Source organism: Hypanus sabinus, unplaced genomic scaffold, assembly GCF_030144855.1.
Source record: "Hypanus sabinus isolate sHypSab1 unplaced genomic scaffold, sHypSab1.hap1 scaffold_1914, whole genome shotgun sequence".
NCBI classification, from domain to species: Eukaryota; Metazoa; Chordata; class Chondrichthyes; order Myliobatiformes; family Dasyatidae; genus Hypanus; species Hypanus sabinus.
The window spans coordinates 13,074-40,767 of NW_026780008.1; the positions used below are offsets into that span (position 1 = coordinate 13,074).

A 27,694-nucleotide genomic window follows, 5' to 3' on the forward strand; every position below is an offset into this window, starting at 1 on the left:
GATTATTGTGATTAACAGTTTGCGTGCGTTCCCTGCCTCGTAAGCCTGGATGCGATATCAGCTTATTGCTGTTCACTATATTACAGGAAAGCACAAACAATATATTCGTTTGTATATTTCTATTGAAACATCTATAACGGAGACAATTTCCAGAGTGGAACAGAGCAACCCAGTGTCAGTATAGAATTGGTCTATGACGACAAAGTCTATGGAGTCTGGGAATGGACAAGATCAACAATGAGAATCATGAAACAGAGAGGCGAGCCTGAGAGTGTCTCACAACAACATTCACTGACTTCTCCAATCGTCATTTCTTCATCTGTGAGATTTTGCAATTTCCTGTGAAGCTCTCCATACCTCATCACATTTGGGATTTTATTTGAATGAAATCATGCTTATTTTTACCCCAGCTGTTGAAAACACGTCAGCCTAGTATATTTAGCGTTCTGGAGCGGGTATAAATGAATGGCCGTGGAGATTCATTAGCTCAGAGTATCTGAAGCGTGATCGCGGGCAGCTGGAATACAGGCTGAGTCTCACACAACATGCTTGAAATTATTTACCGCGTGAGGAAGATATATTACTTGATTGTTGCCGTTATTGGTGTCCCTGGTAAGAACAGACGCGAACGAACATTTGCTGTTCAATGCGCGCGGGAAAAAAAACAACAAAAGAAAAGATTGAAACAGATTTAGAGTGTAAGATCGGGGCGATGGATATATATCGTGGGTCCATGGCAAGCTGTTTTGATTTATCAATAGAAACACGCGTTCGAAGTAAACTCCGATAATTCAGCGCGCTCGGCACCTTTAAGGACTACTTGATTTTTTTCAGCATTAATAGTTCAAGATGCTTTAATTTAAAATTTAAGGGATTTGTTTGAAAAAAAAATACTGCGAGTTTGAAGGGAACGCGGTAAGCGAAACCCAGGTGAGATTCACTTGTGTGTTCGATCTCGGAACATCGTGAGTTTCGAAAATTCAAATAGTGTCGGTGTGCGTTTCAGTTTACAAGGGTTTGTTTCCACGCCATATTATCAGTGAAGTGGGGATTAGCCAACCCAGAGCAGTCTGTTAGATGGCTGACGGTGTAAAGTAAATGGGATACTCCGCTCTGGAACAATGGACATCGATCCATTTGGAATAATGCTTCTGTAATTTGGAGCAGGTCAGGAAGAATATGCAAAACAAAAAATGAAAATGGGAACTTCCAGATCCGATCCTATCAGAGTGTGTGAAGGAACTGCGGCCAATGGTAGCTGCGGAATTTAACAAAAGCGAGCCAGGCTGGGCCCGTGCGGACGGGTGACAAACGGGAAGTCGAGGAAGAGATGAATGCCTGCGAACAGAGGAAGTAAATCTGCTTCGAACTTTGAACATTGTAAATGGACAAAGTCAGGCAGCGGGGCTGGGTGATATGCCAAGACAGCCAAAAGATAGATGATGGGATCGCGGGAATCACAATGGCCGTGAAAGTTGCCAAAGTATTCAAACTTTACATATCGGCCGAAAAGAGCCCTTTGCGATTAGTTGACAATGCCTCCTTCCCAAATCCTGCTTCTCTTTCGATACCGAGTGCCGTGACCTTTCTCCCTGCTTGAGACGTCTGCAAAATCCGATTTACAACTTTTTAAACCCCAGTAATGAGCACCCGCAAAGTTTGATTTTTCTCTCTTTTCAGCTTATCTCGGCACAAAGACCCAGCGAGAGTAATTCATTCAATCTTTCTGCTTTCCTTCTCCCCCACCTCCCCCTCCCCCAGTGAATTTAGTGGCAATAGTGATTCTGTCCCGGGGAAAGTGCGGTCTATCCACCTGCACCACTCGCTACCTGGTGGCCATGGCAACTGCGGATCTACTGACCATTGTGTTTGCGGTGATATTGTGGCGGGTCAGTTATTATTACTTCCCCGGGACTTTCCTGGACATCACCCCCGTGTGCAGTACGATCTCTGTCCTGGGAGAGGCAGCCACAGACTGTTCTGTCTGGTTCACCGTCAGCTTTACGTTTGATCGGTTTGTCGCCATCTGTTGTCAGAAATGGAGAGCAAAGTATTGCACCGGGAAAACTGCGTCTGTGGTTCTGACAACAACCGGTGTTGTGTTGTGTTTGAATAATGTGCCCTACTTCTTCATATTGCAACCTGTGAAAGTGATTGACAATATACCCTGGGACTGCATTCCAAAGCCGAGCTACTATACGGATGCCGGGTGGTTGGGATATGACTGTTTTACTACTGCTCTATCGCCATTACTCCCGTTCGTGTTAATACTCCTGTTCAACGCTCTGACAGTCAGACACATTGTCGTGACCAGTCGCGTCCGTAAGGGGCTGAGGGGTCAGAGCAAGACGGAGATCCGCAGTGACCCGGAGATGGAAAGCAGGAGGAGGTCTGTGATCTTACTTCTCACCATCTCCGGAAGCTTCATCACCCTGTGGTCGGTAAAAGTTTCTGAATCCCTTTCTGGATTGGATAATTACAATGAGTCGGAATACATTTTTCAACATACCGGATACATGCTGATGTTATTAAGTTGCTGCACAAACACGTTTATTTATGGGGTAACTCAGTCCAAGTTCAGAGAGCAGTTCATCAGCGCAGCGAAATATCCACTCTCGTCAATTATTCATCTAATCAATAAACAAAGCATCTAAGCTCTTCTCAGAGGGGGTTATGGTGATTTCATCTTAACACTGCAGAACTAACATCCGAGAACATGGCAGCGGGGAGAATAAAACTGGTTTAGTGCCGAGAGAAGCACAACACTGGAAAATACACATTCACACCTTCAGCCCGCGACGTCCACCTCCTGTCAATTACTGAACTCACCCTATCTTTTATGTTTATTCCCCACCATATTCCGGCTCCTGTCACCGCCACAACCCTTTCGGTAATGATGGAGCGGGAGAGGATCCGGGGGCATTCAAGTCCTAATCGGCAAAATTGCATCTCATCTGTTACGTTAGCCTTTTGCATCAGAATGAAATGAGAAAGCGAGTCAACAGTCTGCACGAACTCACAGTAAACCTTGCACTTGTCCTTAATTTTAGATAAACCTGTCATGGAGAAATGATTAACGCTACAGAGCTCCTGGATTTGGTCCATAATTGTGCGAATTTCCATGGAGTAACCAAACGTCTATTTTGCCTCCCTTTCTCTCAGTTAAAACGGGTAAAACGTGAGGTCTGGACATAGACAAAAATCTAATTTCTCAATTGCGACGGATTTTCGGCCTGTTCTAGCGGTGTTTATTATTGTCCTGCAGCTCTAATTGTCTAATGTTTCAGTGTACTGACTTTGGGATTATACCTGTTGTATATATTACAATTGGGACAATATCGCAGACTTTCATTTTCCTTTTCAAGTCGGCATATTTCATATGTTATTCACACTGACGTTTGTGTGTTGTATGTGTCGGAATGACTATACCAATCAAGTAAATTATCTTTGCATGCTTATCCTGTGATATTATATCCTGACGGGGTATCATGTACTTACTGCTTGCCAAACAATGGATCGATCATAATATAATCGTCAGACTCCGCCTTAAAACGGCATTACGCGCATACTTATACTAATCTATAGGATCTTGCCAAAATCTGCATCTTCAAGCGAGATTCTGGTGAATGATGCTTCCCACTGTGTAAGGAAACAGATTGAAGTAAATCGTTCTTGCATCATGTAATGCGTTGGATAGTTTGAAACAGCATACTGTATTCTGCTTTACAGCCCGAGAGAGGCACAACACAGGAAAATACACTTTGTCTTGAATTTGTCAGATCTTTTAATGAGCATTTCTGTTACCTTTTTTTCAGCTACCTGGTCCTGTATCGCCACAAGGAACAACTCAGTTTCTGGGAAGAGATCTCCAACTTTTAGCCTGGCGTCAGACGCTTCTAGTTGACACCTGGTCTGCTCAGGTGGTGGGGATCTCATCCCTGGACAATTATGCTCATCCAGGTTAACTCTTTCTTCTACAGCAGTGTTACCCAACCTATTCTAGACCTTTTCGTGCCGCGAAACAAGTGGAAATATCGAACACCCTGGTTGCTAATTTATGCATCCCCAACAACGTCTGTTAGGTTAGTAAGATTGCCGAGTGTCAGACGCGTTGTGATGACGAATGTTCAAGGCTGCAGTGCTTGGCTTCTTAACGCGTCCCAGTGCCACGTCCTTCTTTGGTTAGAGGCAGCTTACCGCCCCACCAAGAATACTGAACGCCCCCCCACCCCACCCCCGGCGAGTGTTGTTGTTTCTAAAGCCATCTGAGGAAACGTCACTGCCCCCAGAGGGCATCTCTGTTCCATTGCGATATTTTCTTCATCTTTCTGGGTTAGGCTTTCATTTCAGTTCAAAATAGCACATGCTCGCAGCGTGTTGAATCCGGTTTTCGTTGATGCAAATACAGCAACGTAAAAAATAATATTTTAAAAAAGTAAAATAAAGTATAAAGTAAATCCTTAGAAGAGTTTCTGTGAGTGGGACCCAGGTAATGGAAGTCCCCCAACACTGAGTGTGTGCAGCTCCCTCAAAATCTTGCTCCCTCCTCTCTCCACAGTGCGCTCACAAGATCTGTCACTCCCTTTCTCCCCACCCTTCACCCTCCTCACTCCTCAAAACACTGCTTCTCTTTCCTCCATCTTCTCACTCTCCCTTTCCTCCTCTCCCCTCTTATCCTAATACGCCCTCTCCCACTTCCTCGCCTCCCTCTCTTATTCTGCTCAACCCAACTTTGTCTCACTCTCACCTCTCTTCTCCCCTTTCTGTCTACAAACCACACCCCCACCCCGACACTGAATCTCAGCCCGTGTTCACTCCAGGATAGCATCCCGTCCGTTTCAATGTGCGACGGTGACATCGACAAGATAAGTAGCCTTGGTGTTGTTTGCACATCGGAACTTGCTGGCATTTGGAGTTGGAGGAAGCAGAGGAGGGAAAGAGACAGAAACATAGAGGAAGAGGGAGAAGGAGAGAAGGGAAGTGGGAGACAGAGGGGGTGGGAGAGAGAGACAGAGAGAGAACAGGCTTAGTGGTATTGAGAGAGACACACTGAGTTAGAGAGAGCAACAAGAGGCTGCTGGAGTGTTACCGAGACAGACTGAGGGAAGTGGCGGAGGCAAGAAACAGAGGGGAGAGACGGGTGGCGACAATCAGTGAGGGATGGCGGAAAATGAGATGGACGTGGGTGAGAAATAAACGGGGAGCGAGTGAGGGGGCATAAAGAGGCGTGGGAGAGAACGACAGTGGAGAAAGATTGGAGGGAATGGGGAGGGAAGAGAGATGGGGAGTCAAACTGGGAAAGAAACCAGGGATTGAGATGGGGGAGATATACGAGGGAAAGTGCTGGGCTCTTTGATATCTCTGTTGATCAGTGAGAGAGAAACGGACAGGGATCGAAAAGGGCCACTCATTTTAAATGGAGACATATAGAAATTTCTAAAATTCTAAATCTTCCAAGTAAATTCCTTCAGGATCAGCAAAGTGTCTATCTACCTATCTATATATCTGAGTGCAGGCGGGTGGGTGGGTACATTTGAGGTGGAGGTAGACGGGGATGGGAACAGAAGCATAGATCAGACAAGGCCGTGTTGAATAAACATAATATCATAAGTTCCTCCTCATCTCTCTTCTGAATTGATTTCCCTGTAGTCTTGAGGGTTTACCCCTGGTCCTGGGCTCCGCATTATGGGAAACATCCTCTCCATAACCTCCATACCTCGGCTTTTCAGTATTCGGGAAGCCCACCCCGCGACACCAACACACCCCCCCCCCCATAATTCTAAACTCCAGCGGGAACAGGCACAGAGACATCAAATACCATGAGCTGTGGTCTTGTTAAGCAGCTTCAGCTGCAGTACCTGGTTCAAGACCATCTGAAAATCCAAACAAACAACACCCACCGCCTTTCTTATTTCACCAAAGGATTCCAACAGATTTGTCTGGGAAGATTTCTACTGAGGAAAACCATGCCGACTTTGGCCGTACAGGGGAGGATTCAAAAGAACTGTCATGGTGGGGAATAAGATGGCGGCACAACGCAGCGCACACGGCCTCTCTGGAGAATGATATCTGTTACTTGTTAAGTACAGATTTGTATCTGTACATTAAGTATAATATTGTTGTGTAATAAGTACCCTGATTTGATGGAGACAGACGTGAGAGCTTGCAGGAACATCAGGAGAAACTTCTGAAATGCCCGTTTCGCTGCCGCTGCGGTCCGGAATCTTCGGAGGAGAAGGCCTCTGAGACCTCGGCTTTGCTTGTTTCGGTGGCCAGGACGAAGGCGCTCGGCAGAGGATGGCACTCGGGAGACTGTATCGCAGGCTCAAAGTTTTCGGAAGGACTCAGAGTCTGCTGTGGTCGAATGCTTCCAAGGCATCAGTTTGTCGGTGCCTGGGAGTTTATGGCAGGGAGAGTTTCTCCCTTTTGCTGCCTGATATCGGGACTATTAGAGTCAATCGGGACTTGAGACTTTCTCTTAAACCGTGCCCATGGTCTACTTTTATCAAATTATGGTATTGCTTTGAACTGCTGTAACGATATGTTATAATTATGTGTTTTTTTTTGTCAGTGTGACTCTTTGGTTTGTCCTGTTTTTTGTGTGATATCACTCTGGAGGAACATTGTATTATTTCATAATGCCCGCATGCATTTATAAATGACAATAAATGAGGACTGAGTGTCCTCATAATCTAATGGAACAGAATCACTGGCAGGGTCCGGCTAGCCAGTGTTGACTCTCTACTGTACACTAGCTGTGTTACAAATTCACTTAAGTACCAAAGACAGAGTTTAAAATAAACTGATTTATTTGTCTCAGATCCAGAATATTAAACTCCAGTCCCGTTAAAGGTGAAAGTGCAGCAGAAGAAACTCCTCCCATGCCCAGAGACCAGTGTGCAGAACTGGATGTGGTGAGCAATAGTAATTCAGCTCCAACAGTAACTCTCGAAATTGCATTCAGCAACAGTGATATTCAGCAACAGTGATATTCAGCAACAAATATCCAGCATGCAGCTTATTGAAACTTTCTCCCCAGTATGAACAAGGCAGTGTGTGACAAGTATAATATGCTGTAAGGTTTCACTGCTGATGTAATGGTTTCTCTGTAGCAGCAATGCTTGGTTAAGACCAGAGAAAACAGGGTTTTGTAGTGCAGGGCTATCCAATGAGAGAAACCTTCTTTCTTGTGAGTCTGGAAGAGAGATTTTGTAGTCTTTTGCTGGGGAGAGATGAGAAGACGTGAATGGAGAGAGTGGGCCCTTTTCCTTTTTGCTTGTTTGTTTACTTTACTAACCCTATCGTCAAAGTAAGAATTATAAAGCTCAATTGGTTAATCACATATTGTGTACTGTTTGTAATTTCAGGGTACTGATTTGTAACAGGGGACACATCACACAGCATCCACCCAAACGAGATTTCTTAAGTTTGACCGGGCTGGGGTCTATCAACTCCAAAGTTAAGCTGCCAGCCAAAATGAGTTACCATAAGGTTAGCTGGCTGAGTGAATCGCTTCCCACATTAACAGCAAGTGAACAGCCTCTCCCCAGTGTGAACTCAATGATGCGCATTTGGTTGATCTGGCTGAGAGAATCTCTTCCCAAAGTCCGAGCAGGTGAACAGACTCTACCCAGTGTGAACTCGCTGGTGTCTCCGTAGTTGAGATGACCGAGTGAAACCCTTCCCACAGTCTGAGCAGGTGAACGGCCTCTCCTGAGTGTGAACTCGCTGATGTATCTTCAGTTGAGATGACCGAGTGAATCCCTTCCCACAGTCTGAGCAGGTGAATTGCCTCTCTCCAGTGTGAACTCGCTGATGTATCTTCAGTTGAGATGACCGAGTGAATCCTTTCCCAAAGATGGAGCAGTTGTATGGCCACTCCCTAGTGTGAACTGCCTGGTGTGCCATTAGGGTGGATGATTGAGTGAATCCCTTCCCGCATTCTGAACAGGTGAGTGACCTTTCTCCAGTGTGAACGCTCTGATGTACCTTCAGTTTAGATGACAGAGTGAATCCTTTCCCACAGATGGAGCAGTTGTACGGCCACTCCCCAGTGTGAACTGCCTGGTGTGACATTAGGGTGGATGATTGAGTGAATCCCTTCCCACAGTCTGAACAGGTGAATGGCCTCTCTCCAGTGTGAACTCGCTGATGTATCTTCAGTTGAAATGACCGAGTGAATCCCTTCCCACATTCCAAGCAGGTGAACGGCCTCTTCCCAGTGTGAACTCGCTGATGTATCTTCAGTTGAAATGACCGAGTGAATCCCTTCCCACATTCCAAGCAGGTGAACGGCCGCTCTCCAGTGTGAACTCGCTGGTGTGCAATTAGGGAGGATGACTGTGTGAATCCTTTCCCACAGTCTGAGCAGGTGAACGGCCTCTCTCCAGTGTGAACTCTCTGATGTACCTTCAGTTTAGATGACCGAGTGAATCCTTTCCCACAGTCTGAGCAGGTGAATGGCCTTTCTCCAGTGTGAACTCTCTGGTGTATCTTCAGTTGAGATGACCGAGTGAATCCCTTCCCACAGACTGAGCAGGTGAACGGCCTCTCCCTAGTGTGAACTTGCTGATGTCCCTTTAACTCAGATGACCAAGTGAATAATTCCCCACAGTCTGAGCAGGTAAACGGCCTCTCCCTAGTGTGAACTCGCAGGTGAGACATGACGTCGGATGACTGAGTGAATGCTTTCCCACAGTCTGAGCACGTGAATGGCCTCTCTCCAGTGTGAACACGCTGATGTACCTTCAGTTTAGATGAGCAAGTGAATCCCTTCCCACAGTCCAAGCAGGTGAACGGCCACTCCCCAGTGTGAACTCGCTAGTGTACCTTCAGTTTAAATGAGCAACTGAATCCCTTCCCGCAGTTTGAGCAGGTGAACGGCCGCTCCCCACTGTGAACTCGCTGGTGTACCTTCAGTGCTGATGACTGAGTGAATCCTTTCGCACAGTCCAAGCAGGTGAAAGGCCTCTCCCCAGTGTGAACTTGCTGATGTGCTTGTAGGTTGGATGACTGAGTAAATCTCTTCCCACAGTCCAAGCAGGTGAATGGCTTCTCCCCAGTGTGAACTCGCTGATGACTCTGTAGGTGGGATGACTGAGTGAATCTCTTCCCACAGACTGAGCAAGTGAACGGCCTCTCTCCAGTGTGAACTCGCTGATGTATCTTAAGTTGAGATGATGAAGTGAATCTTTTCCCACAGTCCGAGCAGGTGAATGGCCTCTCCCCAGTGTGTAATGACTGGTGTGCCTGCAGATGAGCTGACAACGTGGATCCCTTCCCACAGGCTGAGCAGGTGAACGGCTGCTCCCCGGTGTCCACTTGCTTTTGAGCCATTATGTCAGATGATCGAGTGAATCTTTCCCCACAAATTCAACAGATGAGCAACTTCTGCCCAGTGTGAACTGACTGGTGTGTCCACAGGTGGGTACACTGACTAAATCCCTTCTCACACACAGAATAGGTGAATGGCCTTGTCCTAGTGTGAACTTGCTGATGCACCTTCAGTTGAAATGTCCGCATGAATCCATTCCCACTGTCTGAGCAGATGAATGGCATCTACCCTGTGCAAAATGACGGGCATGCCAGTTGGTCAGATGATTGAGTGAATCCCTCCCGACAGTCTGAGCAGGAAGGATGACCGAGTGAATCCCTCCCCACAGTCTGAGCAGGAAGGATGATCGATTGAATCCCTTGCTCCACTTCTTAAATATCTGGATAGAGACAGCAAAACTGGTATGTTCTGTTTGAGATTCCTGTAGACAAATTCCTTGTCATTTTCTAACCTGTAAAAAGATTTACAAAATCCATCAAAGGGTGTAGAACATTTCAGATGAAATTACATGAGTTGGCAAGATGTGATCTGGAATCACACAGTTACAGTGAAGTTCAACCCAAGTTGGAGAGAGAAATCATCTTCTAACTGGGCACAGTGCTGGAATGACCATCAAACACTCTGATGCTATACCTGTCTTTAAAAGAATGGGGCATTTCTGCCACCTCCAATCTGTGACCTGCCTCAGTTTGACTCTCTCTCCATTGTTATTATTCCCTGTTCCCACTGAGCTGATGGGTTCCTGGCCCCACAGTAACTGAAACACTCTCACACAAATAGCCGGCAGTGTATTGCACGAACCCACCACTACCTGTGTAAAAAACTTACCCCTGGCATCCCCTCAGTATTTATTTCCAAGCACCTTAAATCTATGCCCCCTCGTGTTAGCCATTTCAGTCCTGGGAATAAAACCTCTGGCTATCTACACGATCAATGCCCCTCATATTCTTATACACCTAAAAAATGCACTAAACATAAACAAGGTGATTAAACATTGCTTTGAAGATTTGTTGGAAGTATACAGAATTATGAGGGTATAGATAGGGTAAATGCAAGCAGCTTTTTCCACTGAGGTGGTGTGGGATGACAACTAGAGGGCATGGGTAAGTGGGGAAGGTGAACATTTAATGGGAGCACATGGAAAAGCTCTTCACTGAATCGGTCGTGAGAGCGTGGCATGAGATGTCAGCACAAGGGGTGCATGTGAGCTCAGTTTCACAATTTGAAAGAAGTTTGGATGGGAGCCTGGATGGTAGGGGTATGGAAGGCGATGGTCCCAGTCAGGTAGTTGCAATAGATACCTTAAATGTTTTTTTAGCATTGACTAGCTGGGCCAAATAGCCTGTTTCCGTACTGAAATCCCCCATGTTTCTGTGACAGAGAAGCAGGCCAAACTTGTTTGAAAGGGAAAGATAGGAGTGACAACAGAGCAGCAATGGCTGGAGTTTCTGGGAGCAATTCAGGAGCTGAGTGATCGATATGTGTGGTCTGAACAACATCTGACTGGTGTCAAGAAACCAAACTCTCCCTCGTTGTCACAAAAACAAAGGAGCTGATTCTGAACTACAGGAGGAATGGAGACAGGCTAACCCCATGGAAAGGGCTCTCCAGCAACCTGTAAACATGACTAAAGTACCTGAATGCAAGACTAAACCTGGGGAATCAGGACCAGACTATTGGGAGTGATTTGTGGCCTGCTATGGCACTTTCACAGGAGACCAAGCCTTTTAATAATGGGAATCTGTGTCCCCAGTTTAATGTCCTACTGCTCCAAAACTTACCAACTAAGCCAACATGATTAAAACAGATAATATGGATTGGTCTGACAATGACCGAAATCGAATGCGACGAGCTTTGACATATTATTGGAACTTGATTTTCGATTCCTGATCAACCCCGAAAGGAACTAATATTTAAAGTGAACATGTTCAGCGGGAAGAAGGATGCGAGCAGGCTATATTTTGGGATCAGAAATGGGATCAAAAATCTACCTAGGGACAGGTGGGGACAACAACCCGTTTAGAAATTGACAAGCAAAGATGTTTCCTACTGTGAGTATCATCCCTCAGGAAGAGCCCAGTGTAATATTGACAGTTGCTGGAATTTCAATTCCGTTTATGATTGATATGGGGCAACCAAAACCACTCTCGATCAGGAAATACTATCAAAAGGGATTCCAGCTATCAGACGCTACAATCACTCTGTCTGGGTTCGAAGGCACAGAACGTACCTATTCACGTACCCAGCCACTGCAGGTGGAATTCCAGGGGAACCAGTGTGAGGTTTCATTTACAGTCATCACCAGACGGGGGGTGAAATCTCGTAGGGAGAGACTTGCTCTGTCCGTTGGAAGTCGAGATTCTATACACGGACAAGGATATTATGCCGGAACTGCAAACAACTGATAGCTTCCTCTGACCACCCAGTGGTGGGCACTTTATCTGGACTCCAGTACCTTTAAACCACTTCTGCCGGTGGCCAGCTCTCATGTGACTCTGTGTTATGACCCTACGTCGTGCTCACCTGAGGAAACCCCTCGAGGGACAGAAGTTCCCAGTCATGGTGATTGGAGAGGATAAAGGAAGAGACGGCACTGCATTTCTGGCCGAAGTTCCAGATTTCTTTTGGCGACAGACAGGACTGGTGGTTCCCAATACCACCGTTAGGGTTTGCCCTGGGTTCAAGCCAAAGAGCCGAGGGCTCCTTGCCTACACCCTGACGAAACAAGCCTCCAGCACCGAGGGAGACTGGCAAGACTTGGCCGCGGGCCAACTCCGGTACTGGAAGGAGTCTGTGGTGAAGACGGGACATCTGGTAAGACATTCTTTTAATAGTGACTGAACCCAAGACGTTGTACCCCATCTCTGGGCAATTTCAGTCCATGAAGTCAGACCTCCTGTCTGGATCACAGTGAAAGAAGGACAGACTCTCCCATCCATTCTGCAATACCCCCTCTAGCCCATCCGGATCACTGGGAAAGAAGGACAGACTCTCCCAGCCATTCTGCAATACCACCTCTAGCCCGTCTGGATCACAGTGAAAGAAAGACAGACTCTCCCATCCATTCTGCAATACCCCCTCTAGCCCGTCCGGATCACTGTGAAAGAAGGACAGACTCTACCATCCATTCTGCAATACCCCCTCTAGCCCGTCCGGATCACTGTGAAAGAAGGACAGACTCTCCCATCCATTCTGCAATACCCACAATAGCCCATCTGGATCACAGTGAAAGAAGGACAGACTCTCCCATCCATTCTGCAATACCTCCTCTAGCCCGTCCGGATCACAGTGAGAGAAGGACAGACTCTCCCATCCATTCTGCAATACCCCCTCTAGCCCATCTGGATCACTGTGAAAGGACAGACTCTCCCATCCATTCTGCAATACCCCCTCTAGCCCGTCCGGATCACAGTGAAAGAAGGACAGACTCTCCCATCCATTCTGCAATACCCCCTCTAGCCCGTCCGGATCACAGTGAGAGAAGGACAGACTCTCCCATCCATTCTGCAATACCCCCTCTAGCCCATCTGGATCACTGTGAAAGAAGGACAGACTCTCCCATCCATTCTGCAATACCCCCTGTAGCCTGAGGCAACGTTTTATGAGGATGGAATGTCTTTTGTGGATCCAGCAGGGAAACGATGTTCTGGCTATGCGACAGTGACGGACAGTGAAGTAACTGAACAGGCCTCTTTTGAAGCAGCTGTCTCCGCGCAGAAGGCTGAGCTGTTTGCTCTGACTCGTGCCTGTATACCAGCAACAGACTAAAGTGGGAACGTTTACACAGACTCCCGTTATGCGTTTGGAATGGTACATGACTACGGGGCTCTCTGGGAACATGGGGATTCCTGACTTCCTCTGGCCACCCCATTAGTAATGCCACCTTTGCAAACAACTTACTCACCATTCTACAGCTACCTCGAGTTTTGTTCTTCTGAGGGGGCTGCCTCTGAGGAGGAGTGAAAACTGTGGTCCCAGATGGGGTGCCAGAAAGTTCCCGGCCTAAGGTTTCTGATCACCTAGTGGGACAAGTTTGTGTTCCTACACAATTTTTACCAATATTGGTCGATCATATACATGATTTGACACCCCTGGGAAAGGAGGGAATGGTTGGTAACCTGTACCCTGCACACCGTGTACGACTCCTTTGACAGGTGGATCTTTCTGGTGTCTACAAGTTGATTTTATTGAATTGCCTAAAGTACAATGCTATAGATACTGCTTCGTTATTATAGATGTGTTTAGTAGATGGATTGAAGCTATTCCAACTACCATTAATACAGTTATGACTGTTGTGAAGGTATTATTACGGGAAATAATTCCCAGGTACAGCCTGCCAAAGATGCTGAGCTCTGACAATGGCCCACACTTTGTGGTGAAAGTAAATGAAGGGGTGTGTAACAAACTAGCTATCAAGCAACAATTCCACTGTGTACACCACCCACGGGCCGCTGGCAGAGTCGAAAGAGCCAATGGCACTCTGAAGAGTAAACTAGCCAGACTAACAGTGGAGACTGGACTCACTTGGTTGAAGGTCCGACCATTAGCCCGATTCCATATGAGGGCTACCCCACAGGGGAAAACAGGGTTGTCACCAGCTGAAATCATTTCTGGACAGCCCATGAGGACACCCTGGGAACAAAGTCTCAGGATTAAAGGCAAAGTGAATAAGAATAAGGAAACTTGGTTCTTGAGGGATATTGGAACTCTGATAAAGAAGAGAGAGATGTATGACATGTATAAGAAACAGGGAGCAAATAAGGTACTAGAGGAGTATAAAAAGTGTAAGAAATTATTCAAGAGAGAAATCAGGAGGGCTAAAAGACGACATGAGTTTGCTTTGGCTGTCAGGGTGAAGGATAATCCAAAGAGCTTCTCCAGGTATGTTAAGAGCAAAAGGATAGTAAGGGATAAAATTGGTCCTCTTGAAGATCAGAGTGGTCGGCTGTGTATGGAACCAAAAGAAATGGGGGAGATCTTAAATGTTTTTTTTTCCGACTGTATTTACTAAGTAAACTGGCATGGAGTCAATGGAAAGAAGGCAAACAAGGACTTATTTGTCCCTGGGACATGGAATTGAGGTCATGGAACCTATACAGGTAGAAGAGGAGGAGGTGCTTGCTATCTTGAGGTGAGTAGATAAATCCTCAGGACCTGACAGGGTATTCTCTCGGACCTTGAAGGAGACTATTGTTGAAATTGCAGGGGCCCTGGCAGATATATTTAAAATGTTGTTACCTACGGGAGAGGTGCCGGAGGATTGGAGGATAGCTCATATTGTTCCGTTGTTTAAAAAAGGTTCTAGAAGTAATTCTCGAAATTATTGGCAGGTAAGTTTGATGTCAGTAGTGGGTAAATCATTGGAGGAGTATTATGAGATAGGATTGACAATTATTTAGATAGACAGGGTCTTATTAGGGAGAGTCAACACGGCTTTGTGTGTGGTAGGTCATGTTTAACAAATCTATTAGAGTGTTTCGAGGAGGTTACAAGGAAAGTGGATGAAGGGAAGGCAGTAGATGTTGTCTACATGGACTTCAGTAAGGCCTTTGACAAGGTCTGCATGGGAGGTTAGTTAGGAAGATTCAGTCGCTAGGTATACATGGTGAGGTAGTAAATTGGATTAGACATTGGCTCAATGGGAGAAGCCAGAGAGTGGTAGTGGAGGATTGTTTCTCTGAGTGGAGGCCTTTGACTAGTGGTGTGCCACAGGGATCAGTGCTGGGTCCATTGTTACTTGACAACTATATCAATGATCTGGATGATAATTTGGTAAATTGGATCAGCAAATTTGCTGATGATACAAAGATTGGAGGTGTAGTGGACAGTGAGGAAGGTTTTCAAACCTTGCAAAGGGATCTGGACCAGCTACAAAAATGTGCTGAAAAATGGCAGATGGAGTTTAATACAGACAAGTGTGAGGTGTTGCACTTCGGAAGGAAAAAATAATGTAGAACATATAAGGTAGATGGTGGGGCACTGAGGAGTGCAGTAGAACAGAGGGATCTAGGAATACTGATACAAAACTCCCTAAACGTGGCGTCACGTGTAGATAGGGTAGTAAAGAGAGCTTTTGATACATTGGCCTTTATGAATCAAAGTGCTGAGTATAAGAATTGGAATGTTATGGTGAGGTTGTATAAGGCATTGGTGAGGCCGAATTTAGAATTTAGAGTATTGTATGCAGCCCTGGTCACCGAATTACAGGAAGGATATTAATAAGGCTGAAAGTGTGCAGAGAAAGTTTATGAGGATGTTGCCGGGACTTGAGAAACTGCGATACAGAGAAAGGTTGAATAATTTAGGACTTCATTCCTAGGAGTGTAGAAGATGAGTGTAGACTTGATAGAGGTATATAAAATTATGATGGGCACAGATGGAGTGAATGCAAGCAGGCTCTATCCACTGGGAGAAAAAAAAAAACAGAGGACATAGGTTAAGAGTGAAGGGCGAAAAGTTTAAAGGGAACATTGGGGGAAGGGCTGCTTCACAACTGGGTCTGACAGAGGCATAACTGGTTCTTCTGGGCACATTTTGTCTCACTCCCAACTATTTCCTACCTTCCTTTGTGCAGGTACATAATGTCTAAAGGACCAGTGTTTGTAAATGAGACTCACCAAACTTTCTCCTGACTGAATCAGTGGAATCTCCGAGTCAGATGGGTTCTCTCTAGTTGATGCTCTCAATCCTCGGGCTGGTTCACTTGTTGCTGTTCCCTCATCTTCAGTCGTGGTTTTTCTTCCAATAAATCTCTCACTGCAAGTCTAACTTTAACGTGAAAGATAATGAAGCACGTTCACAATGAAAAGGAGAACCAAACATTTCTGCTTAATGTTACTAGGAACAAAACTCACTGAAATTTAAACGTTGAAAGCAAATATAATGATCTCAGTGAACAATCTTTTATTGTCCTTCAAATGTCACAAAGCGATATGGGATAAGAAGGAGCCATCATTCAGTGATGGTAAGACATACGACACAGGAACAGAATTAGATGATTCGATCTATCTGGTCTGCCACACCATTCAACCATGGCTGATTTTTATTTCAACACCATATTCCTGTTCCTCCTGTAACCCTGAAGCTAATTAGCAATCCTGAATATATTAATCTCTGTCATAAATATACCCAAATGGCAGCCTCAGCCAACCTCTGCGGTAACAAATTCCACAGATCAGACAACTTTTGGCCAAAAAATTTTTCTCATCTGAGTTTTAAAGGGAAGCATCTTTATTCTGAGACTGTGCTGTCAGATCACACACTCTCCATGTCTAATGGAAACATCCTCTCCATGTCCACTGTATCCAGGCGTTTCAGCATTCGGTAGGTTTACTTAACCATACACCCCTCCACCACCCCCACCGTCCCTCTGAACTCCATCGAGCACAGGTCCAGAACCATCAAATGCTCCTCCCACAGAAAGCCGATCACTCCTGAGATTATTCATGTGAACCTCATTAGCAACAACTGTACTGAACACATTTCCAGGAATAACAGACAAATCGGTTCCAGGATAATTGACAGGGAAAAGTTGTGCTTTCTTTACTGTTCTACTATCACATGTGTTGGCGCGTGGCCAAGTGGTTAAGGCGTTGGTCTAGTGATCTGAAGGTTGCTAGTTCGAGCCTGGGCTGAGGCTGCCCGTGTGTCCTTGAGCGACGACACCGGTCCCAAGCTGTATGGGTCCTAATGGCCTTCCCTTGGACAACATCGGTGGCGTGGAGAGGGGAGACTTGCAGAGTCTAACAGAGGCCTACAAACTATCACAGCCATTTTCATTTCCAGGTGAAGACAGGTCCATTTCATGAAATATAAACCAAGAAATAAAAATTACCAGTAACACTCAGCAAGTAAGGAACAGCTTACAATACAATTCAATTAATATCATTTCATCAGAATGACTTCAAACATTTACAGTTTTTAGTGGAGATCTCCAGCACAGCTGCCTGCCTGATTTCCACTGTGTGACAGTGAGGGGGGGGGGGAATTTCCAAACACAGTTTGAACACCAAATTCACGGGTCTATTTCTACTGTTGTAAACATGGAACAGCCCATTTACTCACAGCCTCTCCCTGTGAGGATGGAATGGGAACTCATCCTCTCCTCAGACTGGCAGTCATTGCTTCCAAAGGAACTCCAGAAACAAACATCTGATCCCAGACCAGAAATACTCGATCAACATCTCACAAGCACACACAGATCAATCCCTGGGTCCACTTTGCCTGGATCAAAAACCGTGATCTCCCAGGACCCAACCTCACAGAGTCACACAGCTGAATCTGCCACTTACCGACCCTGAGAGTCTCACACATCGTCCCCACATCTCACACTGGGTCGTGCAATCTGGGATTTCCCCACAACCAATGTCCAGCTGCTCAAAATTTCTGCTTCATTGCAGGACGAGCATCCAGCCCCATCTGCAGAAGCTCAAACCAAAGTCAAAGCCAAAACACCAATAGTTCCATTTGCCTGGAAAGCCCATCACAGGATTAGAGCCCAGGCACCAACTCTCCCAGTACTATTTTCTGCCAGTAAAATGCTGCAGTGTGTCAGCCCGTCACTGTTCATAAACTAGCACCTCCACACCAATGCACAACAGAACTGGGTCCTGATGACCCTCCGGCATTCCAGCTAACAATAACCGATTCTGGAAATGACGCAGCGAGGCCAAAGGTACAAAAGAACACTTCACAATGAAGACAGAGATTGGAAGAAAGATTGCTGATATATAACATTGAGGAGGTGGGATACAAGGCGGACTGAGGATGACCCAGATGGTTAATGTATTTCACTGAAGCGGGGTTGGGGGGTGTGAGGAGACTGGACAGAGTTTGAACAAGATGAACAGATGGAACCAGGTGGGAGATGGGATCAAGGACGATCACTGATGGTCCTCCAGCAACACGTAGGTACTGAATGAATAGTACATACTATTGTACAAAAGATTCTAAAATGACAGAATTAGCAAAAATAACAAGAGCTTTGCCAGATGTATTTTGACCCGCACCAGATTTTTATCAACACAACCATAGAATGTTTCCCATCCAGACACTTCACGCTTTGCATGGTAATTACTCTGCCCGTGACTATGAGGAACTGGTAAGACCTTTGGATCCAGATTAGCACATCACAGAAACCATTCTCCCCCCGAGACTTCCCAGTCTCTCGGTAAAGCAGGCAGTGAAATCAAAGATCCCCACAACCTGGGACGTTCTCCTTTCTTACCCACCCCAATCCGGGAGGAGACACAACAGCCAGAAAGCTCCAGGACAAATGTGAGGAGCCTCAGGAAGCGAGGCGAGTTCGGGAGAAGTTAACGGGACTCAGTGGCCAACATCAGATTTCCCCAACACAATATGGAGGATGCGTGACCACCCATCTAGAGATTGTGAACATACGCAAAGAGATCGTTACATCTATGGTTAAATGGGAGGGACAAATGGGATCACGTGACCGGTGGGTTCTAACACCCCAGACAGAGTCTCCAGCTTCCCAGCACTCTGTGGAAATAAACAGACGCCCCTCACATCTCCTCTCACCTTAAATGTGTCAGATATTTTAAACCCCCAGGAAAAAACATACCCTCTGTCCACTCTATCCATTCCTCTCGTAATCTGATAAACGTCCATCCAGTCTCACCCCAGCCTGCGCCGCTCTGGAGAAAACAACACAAGTTTGTCCAAACTCTCGTTATAGCTCATGCCCTCTAATCCAGGCAGGGTCCTGGTAAACCTCTTCTGCGCCCTCTCCAAGGCTTCGACATCCTTCCGACAATGGGGGCGACCAGAACTGTATGAAACACTCCAGATGTGGGCTGACAAGTTTTACAAATCTGCAACATAACTTCATGAGTTTTGAACTCAGTGCTTCAACTAATAAAGACAACCTTGCCATTTGCCTTCTTAACCACCCGATCAATCTGTGCAGTCTCTTTCAGGGAGCGATGAACCTGGAGTCTAAGATCCTTCTGATCATCGAAATTGTTCAGGGTTTTGCATTTAACAATGTACTGTCTCATACATTCAGGGCTGCAGTGCTACCAGAGCGGAGCCGGAGAGCCGCTCCGACACCTCTGAGAAACAGTCAAAATAAACAAGCGCGGACTTTAGCAAGCCTGGATATTAAATAGAGGGAATTTTACGGAAGCGGGGGTTGGGATGAGGGGGTGTTGGCTAGTGGGGAAAAATACCACTAATAACATTAGGATATTTGATCGTTTTTGGTGAAATCCTGGAGCTGTGACTGTTTTTTATTTAGGTATTTGTGACATTCCTTCTCGCTCAACCCGTTGTCCTAGGAAGCTGGGAAATAGCTGGACACAAATGCAAGCATTCATCCGCTCTTTCCCATGGATACCATTGGATTCCAGGAAGGAGCTATATTAAGCAAGGAATGAACATCGAAACCCATGTTTAAGAGTCGAAAATAATGAAAGAAATATTCACTCTCGCTCATCTTCGGCCTGATTTTGATCAGATACACAAGCTAATCATCCAAAATCCCCTTCTACACCTGGATAAATTTAATTTTGTTTTGGAAGCCAAATGGAAAAAAAAAATTCTAGGTTACAAGCTAGTTTTACGTCATTTCATATGATTAGTAGCTGATCAACTCCTTGGCCTCGCTCCACCAACTGTAGTTGATTGAAAAGAAGCTCTTTTTCTCTTTGTGTTGATAGGAAAAAAGAGTAATTTAGTGAGGAAATGAACTAGATGAAATGCATTTCCAAACCTCCTAAATGGTTGCTCTCCACCCGTTAACATTTGTCACTTCCAAAATACAATATTTTATATACGTATCGTTGCGATAATAATTTATGTAAAGATTCTAGCTTCTTTAACTTTTTATATATTTAAACACTAAACTGGATGTATGAAGGTCGAACCATGTAACACCAGACGTGTGAGGATATTTTGAGTATCGACACTCACAGGTACACTTCAATATATTGAGAAAGGGATGGAGCAGTGGACCCAGAGTGAAGTGATAAGCAGGTGAGAGGACGTACAAAGACAGAGGGGATGAGAGGGAGTGGGACGGAGGGGTATGAGGTAAATTTGTTCACCGGAAGGGGAAATCGATATCCATGCCATCAGGGTGGGTGGGGGCACCCAGACGGAATACAAGTTGCTGATCCCGCACCCTGAGGGTGGCCTCATCTTGGCAAGGGATGGGATGACACGTCGGAACGGGAATGGAAATCGGAATTGAAATGTTTGGACACCGGGAAGTCCCGCTCGGAGTGGATGGTTGAAAGATTAATTTATTATCAAAGCAGGAATTCATAAATAACACTGAGTTTTTTTCCTTTTCCGAGAACCACGAAACAAAGAAAACGTTAGTCGTTCAGAGAAAAAAAAATGAAACTCCCTCCCCACCCCCCCGCATCAAAAGGACGGCATCCCAATCATCAACCCCCAAAACCCACCCCTCCCCCCCGCACAAAAGGGAAGAAAAATATCGACACCCGTTAAAAACGTTCCTACCCGACACAACTGCAGAGGAGCCGGTGTCACCAGTGTCGAGGCGGCCGCATCGGGAGCAGCGGACACAACCGGCGACCCCGGAAGATTCACAGGTGAATTGTCGCCTCACCTGGAAGGATGTTTGGACAACGGAAAGAGTTCGGCCGTCCGGCCCTGTCACTGTGACACCCCGAACTCCACATCAAATCCGTCCAAACGAATCTGGGCGAACTTTAATGACCAATAAATATAATTCCTCTCAGCGATCAGCTGTCTGAATGATCCCCTGACTCTGAGAGGAAGGGGTATCTATGGTCCACACTGTCAGGGTGTTGAGTTTACCAGGAGACAAAGACTGCAGGGACGAGAGGTTTTCTGTTGACTAATACACTGTGTGTGGATCCCGCTGGCAATTCTGGTGTTGTGACCCGAATCGAGACAAACACCACGCTGCCCACTCCACCAACAACACGGCACAGCCGTACACATAACAGGGGACTTTACATCCCACAACACTGGATTCAGTGATGAAACCCCTGATTAATATTGTCGTCTCACCGAAAAGTCCATTAACTCTAACCCTGCAATATGGTGTAAAATCCCGCTCCCCATATTAACACGGGTTATACAGACCAAACAGCAAACTGCCGGAGGAACTCAGTGGGTCGGACAGCATCTGTGGAGGGAGATGGACCGTAAACATTTCGGGCCGAGACCCTCCCTCTGGACTGAGAGTGGAGGGGAAATAGAGAAAAGAGGTGAGGGGTAGGGATGGGGCATGAGCTGGGGAGTGAGAGGTGGATTCAGGTGAGGGGGGAGGTGGAAGGTGAAAATAGTGACAGGGGTGGGAGCTCAATGGTTGGGGCAACACGGAGCTGCAGAAGATGGAAATTAATTCCATAAACAATGAGGTTAGAGAGTATTTGTTATAGAGAGTGCAATGAAGATCCACTTGACTGATCCCTGGAGAGGTGGGGTCATAACCTGAAGAAAGATCAAATGTGGTAACTCTAAATGTCATTTAGAGAATCGAGGACTGAGAGGTGAACACATTGAAATGCAGAACATCATTACCGGTTGAACCAGTGATCCCAGTCTCTGAAAAAGGGGATGGGAATCGAGCCAGTGACTCTGTGACCTGGGGGTGGAGGGAAAGGGATCGGGGTAGATATGGTGTGGAAAAGTAGACATGTATCTGGTGTAAATATGGAATAATGTGGGGAATGCGGCGGATGGGTCGGGCAGCATGTTAGGGCCGAGGAGCAGAGTCACCAGTTCAGGAGGGAGACCCTCCACCCGTCACCTGATCCCGTTTCCTGTTCACGTTTTTCTGCAGATCTGCAGCATTTGCGGGTCACTGCTCGACGTGTACATGCAGCTTCACCTTTGTCCCTTTCAGAGAACGCAGTGAGATCCGGATCAAATAGCTCCACACAATTAAATTAGATTATTACATTTACACAATTAGAATAGCTTATTACATTTTTTTTATATATTTTTGTACTATATATATATATATATATATATATATATATATATATACTTTGTCACAATTGTTAAGATCTTTTGTTAATTAGGTTCTACTGCTACCGCAGAGACAACGAATTTCTTGGCATATGCCGGTGCTATTAAACTTGATTCTGATATTGATATGGGAGACCCACCGCCGGTCACCTGATCCCAGTTACTGTAGATCGTAATGTGAGATTGAAGCATTTTCCATATATTTGCTTTCCACAGAAATGACAACTGGTCAGTTTCCTTCTGTGGTTCCGGAGCAGAAGCTCAGTCTGTCTAATATTTCCACACAATTAAAGTGGTGTATTTGTTTATTATCATCACGTACTGAGCTACAGTGAAAATCTTGCCTGATGTACCATCCACACAGATCGATACATTACAACAGTACATTGAGCTCATAGACAACAAAAAAAATAACTGTAACAAAGTATTATGGCTGCAGAGAAAGTGCAGTGCAGATAGACATATGGTGCAGGGTCACGTCGAGTTACATTGTGAGGCCGAGTCCATTTTATCATTCATTTGGCTTATAACTGCAGATAGGAAGCCATCCTTCAGCCTGGTGTTACGCACTTTAAGGCTTTTGTATCTCTTCCCCGATTGGGGAGCGGGTTTGCAGGAAGAATGTACAGGTAATGAGGTTCTTTGTGTACATGGCCTGCTTTTCCGAGGGAGGGGAAGTGTAGGGAGAGTCCATGGAGTGGAGGCTTGTTTCTCTGATGTTCTCTGCTCTCCAAAGTTCTCTGCAGTTCCTTGCAGTCATGGGCAGAGCAGTAGCCATACAAAGGCATGAAGTATCGACAAGGAGCTCAGAGACCTCGGCCTTCACCCTGCCTTGTGTAGCTGGATCCTGGACTTCCTGTCAGATCACCAGCAGGTGGTAAGAGTGGGCTTCATCTCCTCTGTCTCTCTGACCCTCAGCACACATACCCCACAGGGTTGTCACTTTGGCCCTCTCCTTTACTCTCTGTGCACCCATGACTTGTGTTGCCACCCACAGCTCCAATCTGCTAATTAAATTTGCTGAGAATACTACATTGATTGGCCTAAACTCAAATAATATCTTTCAATCGATCAAATGCCCCTGACAAGGTTCAGTCCAAACAAACTTTTCACCCTTCTTCAGGAGATTAGTCAGAGGAAGAGCGAGAGCAGCAAAGTTCTTACAGAACTTACGATAATATCCATCCATTCCCAGAAACCTTCTAAGAGCCTTCTTACCAATCAGAGATATGCTCTTCCCAAGTGTCACTCCCTGTGACTAAGTCATCAATATAGGCATCTGTGTGTTCTAACCCTCGAATTTCAAAATTAATCATTCTCTGGGATGTTCCTGGAGCATTTTTCTTTCCAAAAAGCAAAACATTGTATTCATACAACCTAGATGGTGTCGCAAAGGCAGAAATTTCTCTATGTCTGTCCGTCAATGGAACACACCAATACCCTGTCAACAGATCAATCTTTGTAAGAAATTAGCTATTCCAACTTTATCGATGCAATCATCTATCCTAGCGATAGGATAGGCATCTGTTTTTGTTACTTCATTTACCTTCCCATAATCTGTGCCCCTGAGACCTACTGAATCTGTTTCCACGCTTACAACAATTGCTCAGCCAATTTACATTCTCTACGTTCATGCGATATGGGTGTTGTTTAATCGGTTTGGCTTGACCAATATCTGCATCATGTAATGAGACCGTGGTTTGCTTGCGAACATCGCAAAAGAAATCTTTAAACTTCAGAATTAATTCCTTCAGCTGTTGTTGCTTTGGCTGCAGATGAGCCAACTTGTTATCAATATTTTCTGGAACAACGGAGTTCATTAGCCTAACTGGGACCACGTTTGGCTTGTGAAAAGTCTCAGACGAGTCAATTGTTTCAAGCTCAGTGTTACCAGATTCATATGTTTTGACAACAACACTCACAGATGGTGCCTGATTGTCAAAACAAGGCTTTATCATATTTATGTGTGCCAGGTGTGTTAGTTGACGTAGGTTGTGTGTTGTAATAACATAATTCACATCATTAAATTGAGAGACTATTTCATACGGTCTATTGAATTTCACCTGAAGTGGATTCGTCAACATAAGGCAAGCACCTTATCTCACACCTGGTATTTTCTTTCACAACCCTGCTTATCAAACCAACACTTCATTTTGTTTTGAGAAATCTTTAAGTTTTGTCTCGCTAGACCACAGAATTGGTGTAGTTTATTTTTGAAATTTAAAACATAGTCTAACAAGTTAACATGTACATCCCCATCAATCCACCGCTCCTTTTACAAGGTCAAAGGTCACCTCACTCTGCGTCCAAATACGAGTTCAAATGGAGTAAAGCCCAATGATTCCCGAACCGACTCTCTTACTGCGAACAAAAGCAAATGTATTCCTTCATCCTAGTCGTTTCCATTTTCAACACAGTATGTCTTAATCATTGTTTTGTGGGTAGAGTGAAATCTTTCTAAAGCCACTTGTGATTCCGGATGGTATGTAGACGATGTAATTTGTTTTGCTCCCAGTTCATAAACTACCTGCTGGAATAACCCAGATGTAAAATTACTTCCTTGATCAGACTGGATTTCTTGAGGCAAATCAAATAAAGTAAAAAAAAACTCAGTAAGAGCCTTCGACACAGTTTTATCTTTAATATTTCTGAGCAGTATTGTCTCTGGGAATCCGGACGCAGTACACATAATAGTTAGCAGATACTGATGGCCAGCTTTAGTCTTTGGCAATGGGCCAACATAATTCTCTATAACTTTAGAAAAGGGTTCACAGAATGCAGGTATAGACCACAGTGGGGCCACTGGGGTGACCTGATGAGGTTTAGCCAAAACTTGACAAGTGTGACAAATCCCAGCATTAATTTCTGGTTTACCCTGGTCATCCCTGCTACTCTTTTCGAAACTCTTATTCAGGGTAACCATACGCTTATGAGTTGAAGCAAACTGATCTGCTAATCTAGCAGACTCCTGCATAGTGGCAGCATCATTTCCATCTAAATAAGTCTTTATGTCATCAGGGACACTCTTATTGAATTCTTCAGTTAAAACCAACTCGTTCAAGCTGTTAAAATCATCATTTACATTTTTATATGTGCACCAGCGGGCAATACACACAAATTACTCATAAGCAAATTTCATATAAGTCTGGTTCACAGGTTTCTTCAAATTTCTAAACTTTTGCCTTTATGCTTCTGGGACCAACTCATAAGCTTTGAGCACAGCCTGCTTCACTAGGTCATAATGTGTGGTGCGTGGCCAGCTGGTTAGGGTGTTGAACTAGTGATCTGAAGGTCATGTTTTCGAGCCTCAGCCGAGGCAGTGTGAGTGTTTTTGAGCAAAGCACTGAACCACACACTGCTCCTGCACGTTTATAGCCCAGTGGCGATGATTGGTGCAGTATAAAAAAAATCAGCTGCTTCATCAACTGGCAAAGCAGTATAGGCATGCTAAGCCTTTCCCTTTATCACACTTTATGAGACAATTTTCTGTCTGTTTTTCTGCCTCTCTAGCCTCAAACTGCCTCTGCCTTTCCGCAGCCTCAATCTTTAATTTTTCTCACTTGTACTGGAGCTCAAGCTCACGAGGTTCACTTCCAGGAAACACCTCCAACTCCTCCACTTTAAACACACCCTCAGATACATAATGTTCAGCTATCACCCTCTGCATCTGTGCCCTCCTCATTGTCAATTTCACCTTAACAAGTTTTAACCTTTCAGCAATACTCAACAACTCAACCCTTCTGGCGTCCTCTAATGCCTCAGAGGTTGGCGCTTCCTGACATCGATCAACATCCATTGCCGGCAAATTTCCCAAACAGAAATAAATCAAAAGAGTTTTCCCCAATGAAATTGATAATTAATCAATCCTCAAATTTGATCATAACCCAGATGCAGGAGAACCGTAACGCTTCAGAAACGAACCAGCAGCAACAGACTACTACTGGAGTCTGTTTTTGATGTGAAAACCACAATGCTTATTAGTATCCACTTATAATATAGTAACTTAAGCAAGTTAAACGAAAATTAACAGTGTTATGTGTATATATGTGTGTAAATTTAACTCCCAAACTATTGAGCTCAGGGGAAACAAGGCTTGGAGTCCTGAGATTGTAAAGTATGAAAGTTCAGTTTATCCACAAAATAGGTGATGGGAGAGATATTTGTAATTTAGGGTAAATGTCAAGAGAAGGCAGTTATGTCGAACAGCAAGGGAGATGAGGCTGCGTGCAGAGCTATGGTGGAAATCTTTGTCAGATGGTACGAGCAGAATCATCTGCAGCTTAATGTGAAAAAGACTAAGGAGCTGGTGGTGGACCTGAGGAGGGCTAAGGCACCGGTGACCCCTGTTTCCATCCAAGGCATCAGTGTGGACATGGTGGAGGATTAAAAATATCTGCGGATACGAATTGACAATAAACTGGACTGCTCAGAGAACACTCAGGCTGTTAACAAGAAGGGTCAGAGCCATCTCTATTTCCTGAGGAGACTGAGGTCCTTTGACATCTGCCGGACGATGGTGAGGATGTTCTACGAGGCTGTGGTGACCAGTGCTATCATGTTTGCTGTTGTGTGCTGGGAAAGAAGGTTGAGGGTAGCAGACACCAACAGAATCAACAAACTCATTCATAAGGGCAGTGATGTTGTGGGGGTGGAACTGGACACTCTGACAGTGATGTCAGAAAAGAGAATGCTGTCCAAGTTGCATGCCATCTTAGACAATGACTCCCATCCGCTCCATAAAGTACTGGTTAGGCACAGGAATACATTCAGCCAGAGACTCATTCCACCGAGATGTAACACTGAGCATCACAGGAAGGCATTCCTGCCTGTGGCCATCAAACTTTTCAAATCTTCCCTCGGAGTGTCAGACACCCTGAGCCAATATGCTGGTCCTGGACTTATTTCCACTTGCAAAGATTAACTTATTATTATTTAATTATTGATGGTTTCATATTGCTATATTTCTACACTACCTTGGATGGTGCGGCTGTAACGAAACCCAATTTTCCTCAGGATCAATAAAGTACGTCTGTCTGTCTGTCTGTTCTGCAGGTTCCACAGTGTTAAAATGAGAGAACAGTTGCTGTAGATTTTATCCATCATCTTTACAAATCTACATACGAATTATCACCGAATGTGACTTGTCATGAGGGGTATCATCTTCAAATGAATGACCACATCACACACAGGCAAGGGTTAACACATAAGTGGTCTAAACAGGATATCCCAAATCAGATCCACTCCTATGGGTTAAATGAGGTGACAACCACACATTCGATGTATGGCGAATGGATAATTAACCCACCCTTGTGGGCATAGGAATGTTCTAAACAGTGACCTTTGGCCACTATTTCCCTGGTTTCAATCCTT

The 27,694-nt window shown here is 45.2% G+C and overlaps 2 long non-coding RNA genes across 3 annotated transcripts; one reads left to right on the forward strand and one right to left on the reverse strand.

Moving 5' to 3' along the window:
- Positions 1 to 477: 477 nt before the first annotated feature.
- Positions 478 to 6,484, forward strand: LOC132387485 (uncharacterized). Its single transcript, XR_009509900.1, has 3 exons — positions 478 to 612; positions 3,816 to 4,082; positions 5,923 to 6,484. It is a non-coding gene; the product is annotated as an uncharacterized LOC132387485 (long non-coding RNA).
- A 2,789-nt stretch (positions 6,485 to 9,273) lies between these two features.
- On the reverse strand, positions 9,274 to 20,691 carry LOC132387484 (uncharacterized). Of its 2 annotated transcripts, none has more exons than XR_009509898.1 (3): positions 18,918 to 20,691; positions 15,952 to 16,102; positions 9,274 to 9,785 (listed from the first exon to the last, which is right to left on the reverse strand). It is a non-coding gene; the product is annotated as an uncharacterized LOC132387484 (long non-coding RNA). The 2 variants fall into 2 exon arrangements; XR_009509899.1 differs by having other exon boundaries at positions 15,952 to 16,098; positions 18,918 to 20,690.
- Positions 20,692 to 27,694: the final 7,003 nt, after the last annotated feature.